This window comes from Crassostrea angulata, chromosome 2 (assembly GCF_025612915.1).
Source record: "Crassostrea angulata isolate pt1a10 chromosome 2, ASM2561291v2, whole genome shotgun sequence".
NCBI classification, from domain to species: Eukaryota; Metazoa; Mollusca; class Bivalvia; order Ostreida; family Ostreidae; genus Magallana; species Magallana angulata.
Window position 1 is genome coordinate 15,934,811 of NC_069112.1, and position 25,565 is coordinate 15,960,375.

At 32.2% G+C, this 25,565-nt stretch overlaps 1 protein-coding gene across 5 annotated transcripts in view; it reads right to left on the bottom strand.

The window, feature by feature from the left end:
• LOC128172290 (hydroxysteroid 11-beta-dehydrogenase 1-like protein) overlaps positions 1-18,449 on the bottom strand; it is a 30,739-nt gene extending 12,290 nt beyond the window's left edge. Inside the window, exons 1-4 of one of the 5 annotated variants that reach the window (XM_052838079.1) lie at positions 18,277-18,449; positions 17,696-17,840; positions 17,305-17,503; positions 6,172-6,279 (exon numbers count right to left, since the gene is read on the bottom strand). The gene's annotated coding sequence lies outside the window, so the exon portion shown is untranslated. Of the gene's footprint in view, positions 1-1,928; positions 2,307-6,171; positions 6,280-6,721; positions 6,954-9,334; positions 9,779-17,304; positions 17,504-17,695; positions 17,841-18,276 lie in introns of those variants that run through there. The other 4 variants (XM_052838080.1, XM_052838081.1, XM_052838082.1 and 1 more) reach the window with 4 other exon arrangements.
• Positions 18,450-25,565: the final 7,116 nt, after the last annotated feature.

Below are 25,565 nucleotides of genomic sequence, written 5' to 3' on the forward strand. Positions count from 1 at the left end.
TAGAAATGAAAAGGGGTTAAAATTCAATTTCAAAAACCAAATGAAATGTTAAACACTGACTCTATGCATACACAAAAATGTGTGGATTCAAGTATTATGGTGGCATGGGACACCTGTCGATATCAATATGGAATAAAGTACAGGATAATCAAAATATTTTTAGATTTTACAATACTAATCCAACAATTGTGTTCTATAAATTTTTGGAGAGGCAAAAATTAAATAATTTATTTAAATTATACATTATAATAACCCATTGCATTATGCTGTTGAACTAATAGCTAACAATTTGAGGGGAAAAAGGCAGATAAAATTATGCTATTTTTATTGTTTATTTCGTTCGAATATATGTCACAATATGGAGGTGTTCCATTCCATCTAAATGATATAGATTTGATCTATACACTTGTTTGATACCATGTACTTGTACATGTAAGTACAATGTAGTCATTTATACATATACTATGCACAATATACACTCCAAAGAAAATTGCATGACCATATAGAATTATTACACCCCCATCTGCCCTTGCCCCACTCCCCTGCAAAACCAGCTGGGAGGGTCGGAATATTTTGTAACTGTCAAGAAAAATCTTCGAGTAAAAATCAAAGTAATATGAACGATTAACAAATAAAGAAAAAAAAGGCAATAAACATGAAGGCTAGATGATTGACAGATGACACAAACATGATATTGCTCCCTTGGATAGCACCACTGCCCCTTTAACAGCGGTAAACCTCAACGCGATCAGAGGTGAGTTTATATAGCGATCGATGGCATGCAACTCCTGCTGATAACAGACTTATCTGTTTAATGGGCTGACTACATAGGTAATTTACCGTGCCTCACTGCCCTATCAGCAGTCATGGCTCTATGAACCCAGAGTCTCGGGGAAATCCCACTGATCTGCTCTCCCTCTCTCCTATCTGGGAGATTTCCTGCACAGTGCTTTCTTCTATTGAGACTTATTTATGTAATAAAGTAAACATGCCATTTTACTATAGAGTCTTTCATCTCATATCTCAGAGGTTTTCAATCAAATATTACTTCTTTTCGGGACAAGATTACGGTGTGATGTAAATTAGGTGTGGTTCATATATCAATAAACTAATCTTTACAAGACTATCACAGTAATTAAAGAGATCTTTATCTTGACTTATATGAACGTGATGTAAAGTGGGTGTAGTTCATACACCCATAAATACTTTTTTCCAAAAGTAATCCCGTTGAATTTAAAAGATGTATTTATGGTACAATACCGTTGTATTTAAAAGATGTATTTATGGTACATGACAATATTTTCTTTCAATGTTGAGATGTGATTACAACGTTATAAAGATTAGCTGCAATATATATGATAATATTAATGAACACACTATCAGTCAGACAGTATGATCTAAGGTACACTGCAAAGGAATTCTTCACACAGCAAGCTACTAAGGTCATCATATCTCTAGCTGATGTACATGTAATGAAGGCATGATTCAGAAAACTGTATTTCATGTGATATTACATGAATTTTGAATTGAATTTAACATATTCTATTGATTAAATCAAATGGATTAGACACAAGTTCTAAATAACTTAGGTAGTCTTCTCCTGATATTATCAATACTAAGATATTACATCTGCACATTTAGTTGGAGATCAGGGGAGACCCCCCCCCCCCCCCCCCAAATTCAAGCTTGCGTTTAATTTACTTATTTACATATTATTTAATTAGTAAAATTACCAAAAATGGACCTCAGGTCCCCCTGGAAAACAAAAGCATAAATTTCTGGATTTGTGCACATTAAAGGGATTTAACTTGACTTAATAGACTAAGCAATGTAACATATAAATCTTAAGATAAAGTTACTTTTGAAAGAAGAGCATCAAATTGAAGAGATGTATAAATTAAAAATTCAATATGATTACGAAAACAAACCTTTCTCAGTCAATAGGAAAAAGCTTAATCCCCCTAATATTAAGTCACACACCATTTAACAATGCCAACCATACACGGCTGCAGAAACCAACTTTTTCAACATATGATGCATTACAATGTTCACTCTCATTAACAGAAAATTTCCTTTGATCAATTTTTCACAGTCAAAGAAAGGAGGTTGTTCAAGCAGTCAAAATCTTCAAAATAAATCATAGCTTCAGACGGCATGCATTTAAAAGGATAGTATGATTTCTTCACTACAGGTAAATAGTAGAGAATTAATTCATCAGCAAATCCTCCTCAGTGGCTTAAGTAGGGGATTATCTGGTAATCCTCAAAGTTCTCCCACTGCGTTGTGTGCATGCTTTAATCTGGGCACGGGTGATTCTCTAAAACATAAATCCTCTGTGATGGGAAGAATTTGGGACTCATGGTGAAATTTCCAAAACCCAGCGGCCGAAATTCTCAACAATCAGCACCATGCTGATAAAAACGTTTGTTGATCTTGTGTGTTAATTAATTTCGAAAGAAGATAATTGTTTCTAGTTGGGACAATACGTCACAGAGTGTATACTCCCTTATATAAGGTGCACATCTATAATAAGCATTTACTCTCCTACCTCCCCAGATAAAGAAAGGACTATGTGCGATATGGTCAAATATCTGCCCCCAATTTTAACCAATTTTTAGATAGTGTCCAATAAAATTCAAATCTTCATAAATCATTGTACAGTGGATGCCTATAACTAAAATCATGATTTTAGTCACCATTTCCCATTTGCTATTTATCTATGACGTCAACTAAATGACCTAATTCCCGCAACTTTGTAAACAATTGAAAATATTTCCAATTTTGCTTTATATTTTGCATTCGGAAGTATAGAGCGCAGGTCTGCTCAAGTAAGATTTTAACATATGTTTTTCTTCTGATAAATATACACATTATACTAAAAAATGGTACTTGAGCAAGCCTGCGCTCGATGTTTCCCAGTCGAAAAACCATCGGAAAACACCCATATTTTGCTACAAAACATCAATATATCAAAATTAGGCAATCTTCATGACGTCATTTCTACATTATGACGTCACTGTGGTGATAATCTTTTGCACCCTTATTTCAAATATGATTCTAACTATCTTCCACCTTATTTTTAACGCTCTTTATAAAACTTTAATTTTGGGGGCAAACAATGCATAAAACCGCACATAGTCCTTTAAAAAAACATTTCATTTCTCTTATGAGTCCACTCTTTTTCTATACAGCAAAACTCGGTTATATAACAAAGTCACTGGAACCTAAAAAATTACTTCGTTATGTCCGTAATTCGTTATAACCATATACGAAATTCATTAAATATGCATAGCTGGGGATCCAAGATGACTTCGCTATATCCATGAATTCGAAATATCAGTGTTTGTACTAAACAAGTTTTACTGTATTTGGTGATCTCAATTTCTCAAAACAAGTCCTGAAAATTATATAGTATAATATATATATTGTACAGTATAATGCATTGCTTTGCTCTGAGTGCCATTAAGGTAAATGTAGAAAAGATTATAGTGCCTTATGTCAATATAAAGAATCTTAATTTCTTCTTTCTATAACTCACACATGATCACCTTAATATTCATAATAAAGAACCCAGCCCTGCACTAATTAATAATTACTGAGCCTGGCCCCAAAGCCTCCCTATAATCAATATCATCACTCCATGCAGCCAGAATCTTAAGACAGTTCTCCTAAGCTTCCAATCATAAATGCTCTTTGACTTTACATTTAAGATTAAAGAAAGGTGTAATGATATCACCTTAAGGTAAAAGCATTGTTCCTGGGATAATAATTCCTATCATACAACAACAACTGTTATTTCCTTGACATTCCAAGATTTTAAAACATTTTTTTTTTTGTGCTCTCATATTTTTATTTCTTATAATTTTTCAAGACCACTATCATGGTAACTCAAAAACCAGTGCATCAGCTTGTTTAGTATATATACATACTAAATTAAATATAATATATATACATGTACACATGTACAATTGTATACTTTAGTAAGCTGCCATACAGGATAAACTATTGTAAATTTCTTATTTTACATGGGTACCTAATTCCACAATTCAACTGTTTTGCATCAAATTGCAAGAATACAAAATTGCTAACACCAAATTTTTATCATAGTTTCATTATATATATAGTTTACATCTGTCCAAAAAATAAAAACAATGAATGTGAGAAAAACGTTTCTCGCGATTTGACACAGATATTAATTCCATACATTTAATTAGGAATTTACAGTATTAAAGTAAATAATACCCACTTTACTGAGATTGATTTCAAGTTTTTTCTGATAGCAACCAAAAATTTCCCTCAAGGCCAAATGTTCATCGAAACAACTTTTGGAAAAATCATCCATGGAAGGTTCCAATCCCATGGTTGTGAATCATTTAAAGCTGAAGATTATAATGTTAAATATCTGAATGATCAGGTTTTTTGTTTTATCTTTAATGATTAAATTATTTCATAAAAGACTTATCAAATATTGAATGTGAGAGAGAGAAAGAGAGAGAGACAGACACACAGAAAAAGAAAGACAGAGACAGAAAGAGAGAGAGATTTACAAGATGCCATTCAATTGTTTTCCTATGTGCCCTCACTGCACTGCTTGTTTTGAAAATAAAAAAAAAAATCTTTTCAGAACAAAAACTTCATTTAGTGCAATCAATGAGATGAGGGCTATACTGTGTTAAACTGTCCAGTCCAGTTCTATAGCTGTCAGAGCAAATTTGGAATACATCTGTAACAAGTGGTCATAAATTTGTCAACATCTAAGGAGAATGCCCTTATTAACAAGCAATCACTGACGATGCCTTATTGTCCCACACTGCTGTTCTACAGTTATTTATTGCTTAAATACCATTCCCCTAAAGAGTTCTCAAAATCTAAACCTCTTCTTGATTCCCTGAAGAACATTAATTCCTTTAATTCGAACATATAAAAAATAAGGCTCATAAAACTTGGCTCTAATAAAAAAAAAAAAAAAGAAACGTTTTCTCTAAATCACGATTTTTTGCAAAAGAAATCCAAACATGATCTGCAAAGATTTTTTAAAAAAGGTCGTAAATATTTGATTCACTTTAAAACGCAAACTGCCTTTCTGTTAGCTCTATAAAAAAATCTTTATATCACCAGATTTAAAGTAAAAACCTAAAAACGTGATCTGCAAAACTATTTTTTAACTGCTCGTAAATATTTGATTCACTTCAAAACGCAGGATTTCTGTGAAATTTCTCCATGGTTACTAAAATTTCAGAATAAATTTGTGTAACGCAGATAAAAACAGTGAACATTTCTTACCCTGTAATTAAACCCACCCTCTGTAGATTTGCTCATTACCTGGACCTATCATTAACTTATTTTTTTTAACTTCAGTTGTTACATCTCCCCCCCCCCCCCCCCCAAAAAAAATATTTCTTTAATATTGCTATAGTTTTTAACCTAATTAAAACAGGGAGGTAATTTCCACCTCTCTGCAACGATCAACACATCTCTTTCGTAATCATGCATTTTTTAACATCAAAGCTATTAAGTCTTACAAAATGGCTTGCAAGAGAAAATAACTAAATGAATGGTAATGCTTAATTACTCAGGTAGAAATTTTAAATTTACTGATATACTTGTTGAGTTATGCTTCAAACTCTCACAATAAAAAAATTTCAAACACAGATTAAGGTCACTTTACCAAAAATTATATATATAAATATATATTTTAAATATCATATAAATCTATAACGTACCCGAGAACTCTTTGAAAATTACCAATAAACACAGTTGAATAACTTCAATGAATTTATTGGTGATTATGGTAAACTAATAACTTATAAATTATGATGACTCTTGGTTGGTAATAATATAATAGAACAGCAAGAATTAAGAATTTTGGTAGATATAGGGGTTATATAAAAGCAGGGGGGGGGGGGGGGGTAATCAACTGACACCCAACGTGTACAATTATGTTGTATAGACTGGTATAGTTTCTAATGTAGTGTTTGTTTCCCAACTTACATTCAGCACCCTGATGAAAGTTGTCATTGACAAGGATTACTTCTGTGAATGAAAAATAACCCCACATACCTCTTGATGTAGATTTAGAAATTTCATCCGCATCTTGCACATCTTTTACAAAATTAAAGTTGATTATACACTACATGTATATATTAACAAAATTAAGCCACTACGAATTACCTGTGTTTTCTGGATTGTCCCTTGTTGTCTCCCCTGTGTAATAATCAATAAATCAGAGTTATCTCCCTTGAGATGCTAAGCTTTTAGAGTTGTCACCTTTCATAATTCCTGGAAAGATAAAAAAAAAAAAGTTAATCATGAGTTACAATCAATTGAAAAATCCACAAATCACACTGATCACCAAAGGCCCATATACAAGTTACATACAGACATGGATCAACTTTTTACCAGATAACTCTTGAGTTTTCACGAAAACTGGAGTCAATATGCAAGCTCAATATTTGTTGCCCGCGAACCCCCCTCCCCCCCCCCCCCCCCCCCCCCCCAGTTAACATTATCAAGTGGCAAACAAGTCAAAAGATCTCACCATCATCAGGTCAAATCTCTCACTACTTACTAACCTTGTCAATTTCATGTTGAAATGAATGAAATCCAGCCCTACGTTTTGATGTTTGTGTTTTTTTTATTTTCACCAGTAAGAATGACCAGATGACAATAAAATAACAAATCATTCAAATGCAAAGTCACATGCGGGCAACAATCAACTTACAAAACTATAGTAAATACTAACGTTAAGTAATTCCAATTTTCACAAGAAATAGAGTCAGTGGCTAGTATAACACTGGGGCATTTTCTCTCTCTCCCAATTACATTATTTTTTGCTTCGGCATGCACACAGGATATCCAGTAATCTTACGAGCACGTGAAGTACATTACACTCCATCTATCTACAGCGACAGCGTGAGGTGAACGTGGTTCATTGAAACAATGACCACTTATAAAACTTCCTATCTGAGCTACCGCACAGATATGTATACTTATAGCTCACTCAGTCCTAAATCAGTACAAAGTCTCGTTTTACAGGTCAAATACTAATCAGTGTCAAATATTAATCAGTGAGGGATGGGTATCCACCTAACATTTCGTATTGCGGTATTATCGTAAATTTTTTTTCAAAATATCCTGATAATATTGTGATACATTTGGACACAAGAGTTCTTTGATTTATAAGCAACTGTTCTTTATTTTTTTTCATTTTTCATGACGTAAATAAATAAAAAATCAATCACTTCATTATGAATTTGTTTATATTAATTTAACTATTCATATGAAAATCAAACTGCACACAACAAATAATAAGCAAAAAAATAATTCTAATATGTTCAAACTCGAATTTTTTTTGTTCGGTCGATGAAATGTTTATTTCTTGAATTTTTAAACACATGAAAAATAGAGGTAATTTGTTTCCCCTATCGCGATACGTATTGCTTCAAAAAAATTGCCATATACCAGTCTACTGATAAAATTGCACATTACACCTACTAGTATTTTGAAGAATATCAGAAGTCAGCCTTTTACTACATATTCTATTTTTCCATTAATTGTGTGAGTAATTTAAAGAAGGCAAAAGATTATTTCACTGTCGAGGGTTAAGTTGTATTGGGGAGGGCTAGGAAGGGAGAAGAGTATATTCTTAGTTTAACTCCCTTACACAAGATTTGATTTCACTTAAGGAGGCTGGAGGGTCAAAATATAATATAAAACCATCAGATTTATTTGAAAACTTTATATGCGACTTCTGAAGCTATTAACAACTTTTCGGTAAAGAAAAATTTCATATATTTTAATATGAAATTTTATCATTTTCTATATTTTTTATAAGGAGCTCTTCTTTTAAAGGAGATCAATATTGTCTAAAATTGCAGCCACCCCCAGCCCCCTTAAGCTCAACTAAGGGGAGTACCAACAAAATCCATTAATTTTAAAATTAACGATTCCACAGTACATTATGAATTATTCCTGTTATGGCAATCACTCTTTATACCTTCTACATAAATTCCCCTCTACATGGTACTAATGAAGAATTGCAAATACAGGTAGAATCAAATATCTTTTAAGAAACACTTCAGCTCGCTTAATAACCAATGAAAAAAAAAATAAAAGACTTAGAAATCCCATTGCTATTTAATTATATTCCTAAATAAGAAATATTATACATGCATTCTTCAGAAGCCATAAAATGAAATATGAAGGAATAATTCTAACAATATACTTACTAAACATGCATAATTTTTTAAAGGGAGATCAAAGTTAGACGACCGACTATCAGGGTTTGCACCCAATGACCTTATACGCTTCAGCGCACGCTAATTCGGATATCAGGGTAGGAGGCACCCTAAATATGAGTAATTAACTCGGAGTTTTCAAAGCGAGTCAACAGTGTGTAAAAAGAGGACAAATTAAGTGACAGTCAATCTGTCAACCCTATTAAGGAGGCTCAACTTAAAGCAGCCTTTTCCTATCTCCCATACAGAGAAGATGCAGGATTATAAAAGTCTGGGTAAATGATTTCAGTGGTGACTTTTGTTACCTTCAGAGACCTTAGGAAAAATTCAATAAAGAAGAGTGAAAAGAATTGACAATGAAAATAAACACATTGTGGTTTATTCTTTAAGTTCCTCCATAATTTGTGATATGATAAGAGGGTAAAGATCATTGATCAATATGTCCCACATCAAGATTCAAAGGTAATCAATATTTTTAAAAAAATTGAAACTATTTAATATGTACGTGTATGTAGTCAAGAAATAGAAATATTAAGGTACTCTAATGTAGTTAAATTACATCTGTATTCTTCCTGTTCAAAGAATTATGATACAAATAGCAATTTTACCTTCATGTATTCATGCTTTTCCCTAAGAGAAGTAAAATACTAGATCAAATGAGGTATGAAATCTTTTTTAAAATAAATCAACATCAAAGGAAATGACACAGTCTCACGTGCAATTGTCTATAAATAAAACCCACTAACAAAAAATACTTTAAATTACCTAATAAAAATCATAGTCATAAGGAAATATATCTTAAGGTCATTTAAGAAATGTAAAAATTATGAAAGCCCCTATAAGATTCGAACTCATGTTCAAGTCTTACAGATTTTGGGAAAAATTTGGAGGGGGGGGGGGGGAAATCAAAATTGCATGTACTTGATTTTATATTGTTTATTTCAATAGGAAATATGTCACAAAATAGAGATGTTCCATACCACCTTAAATGCAAACCATAACTTAAAAAAAACTTTCTTGGCTTAGATAATCATAAATTTTTGCAAATTTTCAATTCAAATTTTTGTTTTTATGTACACATAAAAAAGGTTACATACCAGAAAAGACGAGACTTCTATTGATGGACTCCATGTAAAACTCATTAGGTCCTCTGTCACAGGGGTATGGTAAATATGCCATATACAGAGAGCATTCCGTGACCCCCACACACGAAACAAGGCTCGCCCCCTTCCATTTATTGAATTGTACAGATTTGCCCCCGAGATGCGACGACCCTACACCCGGTCGATCCTTTTAAATGACCAATTCTTATTCCCCTTCACACAAGTCAGTGACTGTGAATCGACAACACCGAATTTAATACCAAATCTGTTCTTGTTAAAAATCTAAACAGGGGGGTGACTTACAATTGCTATTGTTTGTTTTTGACCTTTCTTTACAAACAAAAGCTGTATGGTTTTTTTGTGTTCTCTGTTTGTAAAGTGAAAGAAACTGATTGTATGGGAACTGTGAAGTGTTGAACACAATAACATAATACAAGGGGGCGTGGCACCTTGTCAGGACGGGCTTTGTTTTTCTGCACAGGCTGCGTGGATAACACGGAGTGTAATTGTTTGTGTGTATGGGAGGGGTATGTGTATGTGTGAGGTTGTGTGTAAGGGATGGGGTGTGGGCAAATGTGGGATGGCCGTGTAAGTTGACAAGTGTATAGCTATGTAAGTGTGTGGGGGAGGGGAAAAGGGGAGGACAGATGGTCAAATCATCATATCATATTGTGTGGGGGAGGGGGACAGGGAGGGATGCATGGTCAAGTGAGATGTATATATATATGGAATGATGTTTCAGGAAGAGGGGATGGATGTGTACATATAAGGATGTATTTGTGTGGTGGATGGGAGAGGGAGTGATACATGTGATGTGAGGTGTGTACATTGTATCTGTGTAATGGTGTTTGTGAGTGGAGGGGAGGGGGTGGAGAGGTATATATATGAATGTAAATATGTGTGTGGTGGTGGTGGTGGTGGTGGGGGGAGGATACATGGTTACATGGTCATGTAAGGTGTGCACAAGTATGTGTAATGATGTTTGAGGGGAAGGGGGTGATGTGTACATATAAGGATGTATCTGTGTGTGTGTGTGTGGGGGGGGGGGGGGGGGGGGGGAGGAGAGGAGGAGAGGGAGTGATACCTGTAAATGTGAGGTGTGAGTTTGTAATAGTGCTAATATTGTGGGTGGAGGGATGGATGGGTATATATGGGAATGGATGGGTATATATGGGGTGTGTATGAAAGTATGTATATCATATAAATGAGAGGAAGCGGAGAATGTAAAGGTTTAGGGAATGCTGCAAAGCCTAACACAAACAGATTTGTCTGTCAAGGTCAGAGGAAGGATGTTGTAGGGCCGATTAACTGCTGATAATTTTTTTTTTTTTTACAGAAAGAGGTTACTAGAGATGAAAAAAAGAGCATCATGCAAGACATGTAATAAAGATGCCATCCCCCCCATCCCATCACCACCACCAAGGAGGAGTTTAAAGTTTTGCAATATGTAGGTGTAGAGTTTTCATGTCTCGTCAAAGGGGTAGAGTTTTCATGTTTCGTCAAGTAAAAGGTGAAAAGTAAATATTAAACTGTTTACTCCCAGTCAACAAAAATCACATCAAGAAATTTACCGAGCGTAAATCCACCAACATGCAACCTTTAACTTTAAGAAATGTTCCTAATCCCTATATATTATACATATCTAATACATTGTACATAAAACATCCTTGTATAAAAGTTCTCACTGTACATAGTAAATATACTGAACACTTAAAATTTCAATTTAAGAGGGCTGGGTTTCCATGGCCATGTTTAGACTATATCAATCTCCATAAGAAAAAGAGCTTTGTTTATAGGTGTTGGAAAGTGTTCAAATTCAAATTCTAAAGCTGAAAAATTTGTATTTTAATTATATTATTAGATTATTTTTACTAAATCAATCTCCATTAGATGAGGGGCTTTGATTAAAGATATAGGAAAATATTCAAATTCTACATTTGAAACTGAAATATTTTGGATTTTTACTATATTTTTTTTACAATATCCATGTCCATTAGAAAAAGAAATATATTTGGATTTTCTTTCACTAAATAACTATCTACTTTCTAAGACTAGTGAATTTGTCTTTAAAAATTATATTAAGTAGATCCGATGGAAAATTTGCTAATTGAGACTCCAGCTCCTTAGTAAAATAAAAAGAATGCATACCTTTTATAGTGATCTTGCTTTAGTGTTGTCGTTCTAACGTCACTAAGTATATGTAATAATGTCCTTCAGATTTGTATATGCTGACCTTACTACTGGATCAGCATACCTGTACCTGTCTCACATACCTGGTGTTACCTGTACAGGTAATGGTAGGATAGTACTGATGGCAAACACCTGACACAGGGTGTGAGATAATTGATGGCACACATCTAGCAGGTACCTGTCATATGGTCACTTCAATCATAGACGAGAGAGAGAGAGAGAGAGAGAGAGAGAGAGAGAGAGAGAGAGAGAGAGAGAGAGAGAGAGAGAGAGAGAGAGAGAGAGAGAGAGAACACTCAGGGAGTAAAAGACTCAGAGATAGTGAAAGATAGAGTAAAATGAGGGAGTCAGGAATGCTGGGAAAATTGCAGGAATTCAAAACTCTTGGAAACAGGACTTTTGTAGTAAGTCTGTGATTCTTGTTTGGAGAGAGAGAGAGAGAGAGAGAGAGGGTCAATACATAACCACAAGTCTGCTTTGACTTTTTTACATTCTGAGTTAATAACCTTTATTTTATAATAGTCTAAGAAAGAAATAATAGAAACTTAAGAGACATGCATATTGAACACAAATTAGATAGAGAAATTTAAGATGGGATAAACCAGAAAATGATGCAACATAGAGAGATGAATATCATGAAATAAATATACATGATTACATTCTAGTGAATAAGATGAAAAAAAGAAGTGAAAATATATACTTTGGTGACAGAAAGAAAGACAAGAGAAGAAAAAAGAGATTAATAGGAGGAAATGAGGATCACGGCTAATTAAGACATTGATTAAGAGAAACAAAGACAACATAGCAGAACATCAATCAGCTGATTGGAGTCCCCTGACATTTGTCAATCAGTGACCAAAGGATGACAATATAGGCAGCCATACAGTTCAGAACAAAACAAACAAAACCATTAATAAGGAGTCCCCATGGGCTGTAGGGCTCACCTGAGTTACACCTAGAGCATGTCCTAAAAAACCAGCCTACAAACTTACTAAGGGAAAATTAAAAAGGTCATGGAAAAGAAGAAGGGAAGAAATGTTTTATCCTAAATGTAAGGAATTATATGTGGTCCAAGCTGCTCCAAAGGGGAGTACAAAATAACAGGTCAAGTGTGCATGTTCACTACAGACTGCAGCTTTTATAAACCGATACATGATATCTTATGCAGTGTAATATTGTATCATTATTGAACCGATACATGATATCTTATGTAGTATGTGTAATATTGTATCATTATTGAACCGATACATGATATCTTATGTAGTGTAATACTGTATCACTATTGAACCGATACATGATATCTTATGCAGTGTAATATTGTATCATTATTGAACCGATACATGATATCTTATGCAGTGTAATATTGTATCATTACTGAACCGATACATGATATCTTATGCAGTGTAATATTGTATCATTACTGAACCGATACATGATATCTTATGCAGTGTAATATTGTATCACTATTGAACCGATACATGATATCTTCTGCAGTGTAATATTGTATCACTATTGAACTGATACATGATATCTTATGCAGTGTAATATTGTATCATTATTGAACCGATACATGATATCTTATGCAGTGTAATATTGTATCATTACTGAACTGATACATGATATCTTATGCAGTGTAATATTGTATCATTACTGAACCGATACATGATATCTTATGCAGTGTAATATTGTATCACTATTGAACCGATACATGATATCTTATGCAGTGTAATATTGTATCATTACTGAACCGATACATGATATCTTATACAGTGTAATATTGTATCATTATTGAACTGATACATGATATCTTATGTAGTGTAATATTGTATCACTATTGAACCGATACATGATATCTTATGTAGTACGTGTAATATTGTATCATGATTGAGCCGATACATGATATCTTATGTAGTGTAATACTGTATCACTATTGAACAGATACATGATATCTTATGTAGTATGTGTAATATTGTATCATTATTGAACCGATACATGATATCTTATGTAGTGTAATACTGTATCACTATTGAACCGATACATGATATCTTATGTAGTGTAATATTGTATAACTATTGAACCGATACATGATATCTTATGTAGTACGTGTAATATTGTATCATTATTTAACTGATACATGATATCTTATGCAGTGTAATATTGTATCATTACTGAACCGATACATGATATCTTATGCAGTGTAATATTGTATCATTATTGAACCGATACATGATATCTTATGCAGTGTAATATTGTATCACTATTGAACCGATACATGATATCTTAAGCAGTGTAATTGTATCACTATTGAACCATACATGATATCTTATGCAGTGTAATATTGTATCACTATTGAACCGATACATGATATCTTATGCAGTGTAATATTGTATCACTATTGAACCGATACATGATATCTTATGTAGTGTAATATTGTATCATTATTGAACCGATACATGATATCTTATGCAGTGTAATATTGTATCATTACTGAAACGATACATGATATCTTATACAGTGTAATATTGTATCATTATTGAACTGATACATGATATCTTATGTAGTGTAATATTGTATCACTATTGAACCGATACATGATATCTTATGTAGTACGTGTAATATTGTATCATGATTGAGCCGATACATGATATCTTATGTAGTGTAATACTGTATCACTATTGAACAGATACATGATATCTTATGTAGTACGTGTAATATTGTATCATTATTGAACCGATACATGATATTTTATGTAGTGTAATACTGTATCAATATTGAACCGATACATGATATCTTATGTAGTGTAATATTGTATCACTATTGAACCGATACATGATATCTTATGTAGTACGTGTAATATTGTATCATTATTTAACTGATACATGATATCTTATGCAGTCTAATATTGTATCATTATTCAACCGATACATGAATTTCAAATATAATGCAATGTAATATTGTGTCCTTAATGAACTGATGCAAGTATATTATGCAATGTAGTAAGGTATCAATATTAAAGCTTGGTGAAGATATTTTCTCTGGAAACAATTATTCTATGTAATTTAAGGAGCTTTTAAATTACTACTAGAGTTTAAATTTATATCACATACAATAACATGCATTTTATTATTATTAGTTCTTTCCTTTTTTTAGAAGGGGGGGGGGGGGGGGTGGTCAATGCGGAACAAAAAAATTAAGTTTATCAGCATGTATAGAATTTATTTTTATCAAATTTGTTTCAGCACTTACAAAGTATTGGAGTTTTTAAATTATGAGCAAATTAATCATGTACATTTTTAAAAAAATCAGGTTTTGCATAGAAATAATTTAGATGAAATAATTTTAACCAAGATTTAAGCCATGTATTCCACTGGAGCTTGTAAACATCAGCACTTCCTTTACACAGGAAAACCTCCAAAGCATTTATCCAACATAAATATAAAAAGGACATTAAACTGCTCCAAATGGACCGAATAATATCCTGAGAAGAAGAAATTGGATCCCATCCCTTTTCTCATTTCTGCATTATGATTCATAATTCCGCATCAACTATGACTAAAATTCACGAACAGAAGTAACTTGTAACTTAATTCAGCCATCAGAAACCACAAACGCTGATAAAAACGTTGTCCAGCTCTCCATTGATTATGAATAAAAACGTCTGAATCTTCTCGTTTCATTGCTCCTGTATTTCTTGGGCATTGCCAATAAAACAAAGTTACGTTTATACCACCAGTAATTGGTCGGGGCATTCATTGCTTCAATAGTAATCATGGGACTGTAGTATATTCAATTTACTGCTGATTTGAAATTTCAAATACTAAAGGGGTGGATCCAGCATTTTTATTACTGAAAGTTTTTCAATATACTGGTGGATCAAGCTAATTAGGGAGGCCAATTTTAGTTTTCATTGCGCATGTTTTTCCGCATTTTAGTTAAATCCAGTGTATTTATACTTTTTATGAATTTTTTTCAATATATCATTTATAAAATTGAACACAGTCGACAAAAATTATTTCTTAAACGATTTTTTTTCTGTTGTACGGTAGATGAGCATTGCCGTTGTGCATTTATGACTATGAAGCTTTATTGGAGTGGGTTATTATTAAGAGATAACATAAAAGAAAAGAAAAATTGTATGCCATTGAAAATCTATACACAGAACATGTACGCCATTGAAAATCTATACACAGAACAATGCTATCCTCGCGGGTATTTTTCTTAGTTTTTGAATGAATCCATTGTACCAATCTACATTTGTAATACTCCAAATATAATAGCAAATTTTGGCACAATTTAATATTTTGAGATTGTCCCCCACTAAAAATTATATGGTAAAATTACATATGTTTAACCATTAGGTAGAAAATGATATCATTAATCACATATTACAATTTGTGAAAAAAAGCTATTGTAGTATTTTTTTAATCTGCTTTGAATTGCAGAAAATAACAATTTCTTTTTATGATATTCCTAAAGTAAATGTACCTGTATTTTGAGATGGCCCCCTAAAAAGAACCAGATGATCAACTTTCTTGAAACTTAATAAAATAACTAGAGTTGGTATAAATTTTATATGGTTAAAAAATAAAGAGTATTGCTATTGTTGTTTTTCCTAAAAAAAAACCTAAATTATAATTTTTTTATCATTACAGTATAAGGCACATAACTGCTTCTCAAGTGTGAAATAAAAATTCATCTCAAATTCTTCATCATCATGATAATGATGATGATCATCATCATTATTATCTAACCTCCACCATCAGTGAATCATTTATACACAGTCTCATACAATAAATGTAGATCCCCAGACAGAAACATCTAATAAATTGCAATTGACAAGACCACCCCCCTCCCCTCCTTCATCTGCTTGCCTGGTTTTACTACAAGTCAACAGTAACTATAGACATGTTCAGATCAAACAGTGTATGATAAGACAATAATTCTAGGAATGCTCTGGTTCCTCCCTTGCTCAATGCTTGGTCATTACTATGGCTGAGCTAATATACTGAAGTTTTTAGCGGGAAAGGGGGGGGGGATTCCAGAAACTCTCCAAATGCTGGTTCCTGGTGAGATACTATAGATAATGTTATAGGAAGATGAATGGTTTTATCCCTGATGTCTTAGACCGTTTATCTGATATAATCTTCCCTTGAAAATATGAAAATAGAATGCAGAATTTACCTCCACAAAGATAAATGGGCCACAGAAAAATATGAGTTAAAACCAGCAGAGAAAACAAGACTATCTGTAGTTTTCTCATTTTTTTTTACAAACATAACTGTTGAATCAGAATATCTACATTAAAAAAATGTACTGTACATGTGTGTAAACCTTATTCAAATGCATAATCTAACCTCTTTCCCATCACAAATTATCTTTTTCCAATTTTAAATATTCAATTTGTTAATTCTTTTTTAAAATTTCATTAACAAAATTATATTAAACATCTTAAAGAATTATTTTTAATACCTTGTTTATAGTCAATGTTTCTATTTTTTTCTTCAGTATTTCCCTATCATTATATTTACCGTAGAAAGGACATTTTTTAAACTGTAAAATTTTTTTCTTTATAATATACTTTTAAATTAGAATTTTTTCTCAAATTAAACTGAAGAAATTTACTTCTCAAAATCTTCATCCCCTACCCAACTTTCGATCAATGAAAATAAAATATAAAAATTATTGAAAATATTACATATAGAATAAGAAATATTCATCATTTGTTCAACTTTAAATTAATTAAATGATATTATATTATATAACCAAGCACTCACCTGCCTTAATACTGCAGTGAATAGTTCCTAATGCATTAATGGGAGACCTCCCTTTTATAACATGTTTTATTTGGATTTCCTTGCTATACTCTGCTAGGCAGCTATATATTCTGTGAAGTAAGACCGAAAATATCCGATGTTTATCTAAAGCCAGTGCTAGCTAGCGTCTTCTCTTCACAGCACATCAATCCATCTACAACTACAGGGTGAGGACAAAAAATAACGTCATTAATGTTTCATGTAATCTTATCAGCTTGTTCAATTACAGTGTGAGCCAAAGGCAATTCTGACATGCAGTGATTGTTCCTCTTTGAAACACATTAATCTGCAACCTACTGCAAAGTAAAGAAAACATTCATTTTTTTTATTTCTACCAAAGTAATACACGCACCTTATCCTTCATTTCCTGAGGTTGGCTATAACGTTTCTCTGCCCTATGTTGTTCAAAACAGCTGACTTTTACAGGGCAAGACAAAAGATTGGCAACTTAGTTCTGCAGCCCACAGCTAAGGATCTAACAAAGGGGTAAAAACTCCCTAAATAGGAAAGGAAAAATCGACAGCAAAACAATCAACAATGAAACATTTAATAATCCTTTTCAAAATTACAAAGAAATCAGTGCAAGGATTAATTAATCCTTAATTTTTATTTTGGGGGGGGGGGGGTTCTTTTATGTTTTGCTTACTACCTGTACAATAACTGCAATAGAGTGGGTACCATTTTCATGTAGTCAGTGCTAAACATTAGAAAAATCAATGCCGATCTTGTTCTCATCAAGATTGCAATAATTACAAAAATATTAAAATGCTCGCGTCTGAAAAATAAAAACAAAAGTTTAACATATATAGTTCTGATGGTATTTCTTCAACTTATTCTATTACAAAAATATCTGTAGCCTTTATATCAATACGAACAAACCACTTCTGTAAGATTTACCCCCACCCACAACACACACACACCCGGCATGCTTACCAATGAAAACTGTATATGGTCTGCCACCACGTAAATTCAATACAAGCAACCACGAAATAGATAGCTGTCAAATTATGATGCTTATGTTTTTACGTGCATTCTCAATCAATGTCTGGACTGTCTTTCGTGCATTCACGTTACTTACACTCTAATATCACGCTGACTTTTCCCGCGGAAACAAGTGCGTGCGTCTGCATTTGCTGAATAACAAGCCCGATGTTGATACGATAGTGTATAGTCAACATTGGTATAGTCAACAAAACTATTCATCTCGTAATCGATCTGTACAAGAAAATCTTCTTAAAAGATATAACAAGATAATACAAAGTCCCAATAAATAAAACACATGCAAATAAAATCATAGACACAGTACATGTACCTGCATGGTGTAAAATTAATAACAACAAAGCGTGGGCAACAACCAATGGTACAATTTGTACTATGCGGCATACATGTAAATAATGAATATGTTACTTACATTCTTAGACGGGATTCTCTTTTGTTTGTCACCCAATCCGTTGATTGATTGATTGAATTGAAAAAAAAGTTCCGTTAGGAGTATTTCTGCCATGTTCCAGCATTTACAAAGTTTGCGGACAAAAAAAATGTTATAAGTGTGCTATTGAACTCTTCATAGATCCTAGTAAACTAGAAATCCTCATGCTTTTATAGCGAGATGGACATTTGCATTTACGAAAAAAAAAATGTACACTGAAATATAAAGAAACATACCTCACGGGGAATGTTATTTTTCAGCATTGATTTTTTTTTTATCTATAACGAGCCACATTTCATATAGATAGATTTTACTTTTAAAAGCCCAAGAAAAACTCTTCAAAATACAGAGTCTAGTAGTGGGGTATTATAAAACATTTCTCTAGAAATTTAGCAACCCATCTTATTCTCTGAAAAAAAAACCAGCATTAGGATAGATAAAATGAGATTTGAACAAGTTTTATAAGATGGAATTTTCATAGCTAGGATATGTTTTCACTTGTTACAAATGTGATGATATTACAATCATCTTTGTGCAAAAATGTTTTTTATTTTTATTTATATTTTGACACTTTTTTAAACAGTTTAAAAAACAGTTATAGAGATATTAGTTTAAAGAATGTTTTACTTTTAAACGGCTAAAAATTGATGATCAACGAATACAAATACTCAAATAGGTTATATGCAAATAAACGTCTGTAGGAGCCCACATCTATCATAAGTACACACAGTACTATATACATGATTATTTTCACCCCGTGTTATTTTTGCCCTTCACCACTTGCAAAGAGTTTCGCCCCGTCTTGAGTTCGCCCTGACAAAGTGGTGTTTAAGAGGAGATAAATTGAGCAAATGCCTAGTCTTAATTTCGCCCGTAGACAAGGAGGGCAGAGAGGGCGAAAATAAAACGGAGTTGAATATTTCTCTGTATACAGTATTCAAACTCACTGAATGGAATGTTCAAGATTTGAATGCTAGAAGAGGTACACTGTCACAATATCTAGGACCAACTTGTACAAATTTTGTGGATATATCAACTAATAGTTTTTAAAATTCTTCAGCATAGACTTTATTGCAAGTTTTATGCATGTAAAAACAAAAATTGTATTTCCATGTTTGTATGTATGCGCATATCAAGATTGTTTTCCCGAGGGGGGGGGGGGGGGGGAGGGGGGGGGTCCGAACGGTAATTTTGTTTGTCAGGGGTCCGAGGGCTATTTTCCGTTCATGTGCTATTTTTAAAAAATAAATAGATTGATATTTACCAACCGGCTTTTTTTCTTCACTACTGCAACCGATAAATCTAGGGACAGCGAGTAATGAGAGACAACTCTAAACAAAGGACAAGAGCGTACAATGCCCGACAAATCCCCCGCACCCTGAATGTTATAATGTAAAAAGAAATTTACATTTGAAAGTGTACATCAGTACATGTATGATATAAAACATCATTCTCCGACAAATTAACAAATATACATTTATACTTTGTGTTATCTCGTTGGTTGTATTAGTTTATTTTCTAAACATTAATATCACGGTCTCATATCTGTGCTAGCGCTATTTCTATGCGACATTGTGTGTACAGGACATGGATATTGTATTTTAAAGCAATATGAGCTGCAATTTTCATGCTGAAACTTTTTTTTACAAAAATGTTATTTTCTACTAAAATGACAAAAATATCATGTTTTTTTTAAATTCCTGTAAGCCTTATTTTGGGGGGAAAAGCCGTTAAGAAGCCTTAATTGGAGCAAAATTGAATTATTGTCGTCCTGTACAAAAATTAATGAATTTTCCAAATCTTATTTATCATAAAAGTTTAAGTTACATACAGACTTACCATACTAGCAGGTTTTCGAGTAGGAAAATAATTTTTCCCATAGGAAAAACAATATTCCTATAGGTAATTTGAAATTTCCTATCGGAATACAAGAACTTCCTATAGTACATGTAATTTTAACTCCGATAGGATTTGATAAAATCCGATAGGAAAACTTAATATCCTATAGGAAAACTACATGTCTGAATCAAATTCCTAAAGGAAATACCATTCTCCTACAGGAAATATAATTCCTTTAGGACTTTTAAAAAATCCTATAGGATTGTCAATATTTCCTGTGGGAGAATCGTATCTCCTATGGGAATCAATTTTCCAATGGGATATTAATTTTAAAGGTGAATATGTCACCTGTCAGGTGGTTATATACTCTCTAGACAATGGTCTATCATTTGGTATAAATGGGTTTTTCCGAAACTGCATCTTAAGCGGGTGCAAAAATGCCACCTTGGCACTGGCATAATTATCCGGCACAGTGTTCTATCTTTCGGTTCTCTGTGGAAACTTTCTTTGAATAATTATCAATAAGTGCAAGTTCATTTGAGTTTATATAAATGCATCTATCAATTTTCATCATGCGCAATAAGTCTATATTAAAATTTTCATCATGGACACACATACCGCAATATATTTTTATAAACATTGGTAAAAATCATTGATCATTATACAGTCTAATACGCAATATATCATTCGATTTAATTACATGAATAAGGTTCCCGACCACCCTTCTGATACATATCACTTTACTTTCAATGTCCTTTCAGCAAAATGTAGTTAAATTTAAAGAATGATCAAATAGATATATATATATATATATATATATATATATATATATATATATATATATATATATATATATATATATATATATATATATATATATATATATATATATATATATATATATATATATATATATATATATATATATATATATATATTTGATCATTCTTTAAATTTATATATATATAAAATTGACACGTCTATCGTTAAGAGGGTTCGATGGTCGTGGCATTTTCTTTTTTTTTTTTAGACTTTATTGATCTCCTTTAGAAGAAGAGCGCTAAATAAGAATATAGTAGAATATCCAAATTTAAAATATATAGTCTTTGGGTTTTTGTTCTTTACTAAATAATAGTTCATAAGTTAACAAATCATATCTTAAAGTTTTTTGTTTGATCTGATCGTTAATTTGTTGACCATCGAGCCTCCTTAAATTTATAATTAATTAACTAACTCGATTTTGAGTGAGATGTTATTCGGAAACACAGTAATATTATTGTACATAAGCTTGGTAGCCTTGGTTAGATGTTACCTTTGGTGTTTCAATGTTGTTGTAGAATAGATTTCCCATTTTTTAAAGTTATTTTTTTTTTGTAATACAAATATATATTGATTTTAATTTTGTTTTGAACGTCGAACTTGAAAAACACACACATACATTCCCTTTTTTCTTAACTTTTTTTCCAGTGGCATCAATTGGTGGTAATCTACTGCCACAGTGACTATGGAAATTATGTATTGTTGTCAAAAACATGTATACGTTTTGCTGTTTTAGGATGTGTTTATTACTTCTTTTTAACAAGAGGCTAATGGGCCACATTGCTTACTTAAACAAAGGGTCTTGTATCATTCTATTGCAACATGTTTAAATAAAAAAACTCTTTTAACAAGTATTCCAAAATATAACAATACATTGTAAGCATAGGTTTCAAGTGTGCTTTATTAATAAACGTTTTTTCATGTTAATTATTAGCTGTAAATCCTTTGTACATTCCATCATAAACACAGTAGTGAATTGATAATTGTTACAAAAAAAAAATACAAACACAAGAGCACAATTATATTAATAATAATAATAATAATGTATTTTGTCTGTATCAAACAGACAATAAAGGAAAACGATTATATGCATGAGGCATAAATTGAATTATTAAAAATCCAAAGAAAATAGCCCAAGCAATCGTCGATTACATTTGTCCTCAAGGTATACAAAGTCCTAAGTAGGAGATATTGAACAATTTTGATTCATTTTAAAATTGTTAATTGTGTATGGTAGATAACAATAAAAATGAAATGAACCAAATTTACTTGATTATCAACATAGTCGGCGATTTTGCACCTTTAACTTTTTTGAAAATTTATTTCCACTTGAGCAAAAGATGAAAATATTAAATTTGTTTACTATCTGCGGTAAATGATTCATTCTATTTCATTATAATAAAAAGAAGGTTATGCAAATATTCACCGAGAGATTTGTGTGAATTTCAGTTTACTTTCCACAATATCTCAATAACACATGCGCTTCCCCCAAACTCCAATGTATTATTCAAGATGCAATTAATTGAACAATAATCAACATTTTGATAAGCTCTTTCGTTAAATATTGTTTATTTTGATACCACCTTTAAACTGATCATGATTAAGAATGTACCTTTTGTTAGATACAACAGTTGATTTTTGTACATTTAATACCCTAAGAGACATTGTTTTATCCAGTTGTAGAAATACATTTTTACTATTCGCCTGAAGGCGGTTGATTATATTAAGTATGTGTGACTCATTGCTGACATACATGTACTATAACAGTTTCGGTTAACCAGTCTACGTAACCTAGCGTTGTTAAGATATACAATGGAGAAAGAACTATTATAAAAAAGTTAAAAAAAACATTATAAATAATGAACATGTAAAATAAAGATTATCGTGTTTCTTCGTCTGCTAAAAATATGCATGACATTTGGTGGCGAACAAAACGTGTTCAAAATCAAAAGTTAAAAGCTCTAATGATAATTCACAAAAATAATTGTAAATATATAAATAAGTAAACGAGGGTAAATAAAAAAATACGAAGAAAGTTAAAAGTTCTAATGATATTTTACAAAATATTAGTCAATACATTAATAAGTATACCAGTGTCAGTCAAAAATACGAAGTCTTTAGCCTGAGCTATGTTACTTAACGTCATATTATTACTCAATTTAGTAGACATAACTTAGCAATCGTTTCAAACAATTTGAAATCCCAAAAGTCAATATCTTCCTTTATTTTTAAGAATTATTCAGAATTTAATCCTGCAAAAATGAGGTAACAGCGCACGGTCAAAATTTGTACCAAATAACGACGGGGTATAGTGTTTTGTTGAAAGAAGTTAATAACTAATGACAGATAGCCCTCTTTTGAAATTGACTAAAAATAATGCCGTCGCCAGACGATACGGCGCAACGAAAAGAATAATCAGTATGGATTTTACTAGGAAAAAAGCTGATACAAACTGTGTAAAAAATGATCAGTGGTAGAAAAAATAACTAAACAATTATTTGCACGTTTGTGTTTCACTGTAATACATTGTGTGTGTGTGTGTGTGTGTGTGTGTGTGTGTGTGTGTGTGTGTGTGTGTGTGTGTGTGTGTGTGTGTGTGTGTGTGTGTGTGTGTGTGTGTGTGTGTGTGCGGCAGAGGGAGAGAGATAATATTCATTTCCAAATCATGGGTCCTTTTGGGCATACTAAGGTACATGTAAAAAACAAAAAAAACAAAAAAACAACAACAATAATAATTATAAATTCAACAACACCTACACACTAACAGGGAGAGAGAAGGTTTCTAAATGATAGTTTATATTTACATAAAAGATGAGTTTATTACAGTCTTAATTACATAGATTTTTAAAATTTTTACATAAGCTACCCAAGGATTCTATAAAAGGTCTCCTTAATGTATTTGTTGATGTACAATTAAATATAAAATGAATTTCATCTTCTACCCCAGATATACAGAAAGTACATTTCCTTTCGTTAACAGGAGTATTATTATAGCGACCAGTTTCTATAGATAATGAATGAGAACTAATTCTAAAGTTGGTAAAACATTTTAAAACATGAGGATTGTGAATGACAGAAAAATATTTTTCTCTACAAATCTTGTTTTAAAAAGGGAATATGTTCTGAGTTTACCAATTTGTTTATCTGCTTTGTCTGCAAGTGCATTTTTCCAAGTGTTTTTATATATTTCACAAAATTTGCTTGAAGCTATTGACGCAATATTTCTATCATGTAAAAGGTGTGTGGGGGGGGGGGGGTGGGGGGGGTGGGTGGAGGGGGGGGGTATTTGTGTTTAAAATATCAAAAGTACAAAAGAGAGTAGAGTATCTGTAAATATTTGCTCAAAAGAATGAACAGAGTCATCGGATGTTCAGAGGATATACGATTATATAAAGTTATAACTTCGTATTTCTAACTTGCATATGATTCTCGAACAAATGTGAACAAATAAGATAACAAGTGATATAGTGCCGATCCAAATTGTATGATGAAAAACATAAACGAATCTGGGTGATATAAAGATTGGGTATTTCTATGAAATGTTCGTGTTCATATTGAAAACATATTGTTAACGTTACCGTGCGCCGTGGTGACAAAACATGTTGTTTTAAAAAGTAGCGTAGCAAAAATACCTTTTTATAAAATGGAAAGAAACTTCGTATATCAAGAATCTGCGTGTTTGTGCAAAAATTTGTCTGTTAGTCATGACTTTTATGAAAATTATATGATAGACAGTCACATTGTCTTCGTATTTTTTAATTGACCCTCGCAGTATGTTATATAATATGGTTTTCTTATACAGTTCTTCAAAATTTAAACACTAAACTAGTTGTAAGCAAACAAAGAATTTTCTTCCCTTAGTATATCTTCATATAATTTACTTGATTTCTATATGCTATAAACACTTTCACGAAGTAAATTGTATTAGGACTCATCTTCATCGTTAAACACACAATTTTCTTTCTAATGTCTTATATGTGGTGACAACGAACGTTGCTCAAAAATCAAATACAAAACAGGAGCAGAGCAAAACACGGACCTCTAACAAAGGTAAGGATCAGGTGTGTGTCGACAACATTTAATTGCTAGGTTACAGTAAGACATTTCTATTCTTATAATCCTTTTCAACTTACTA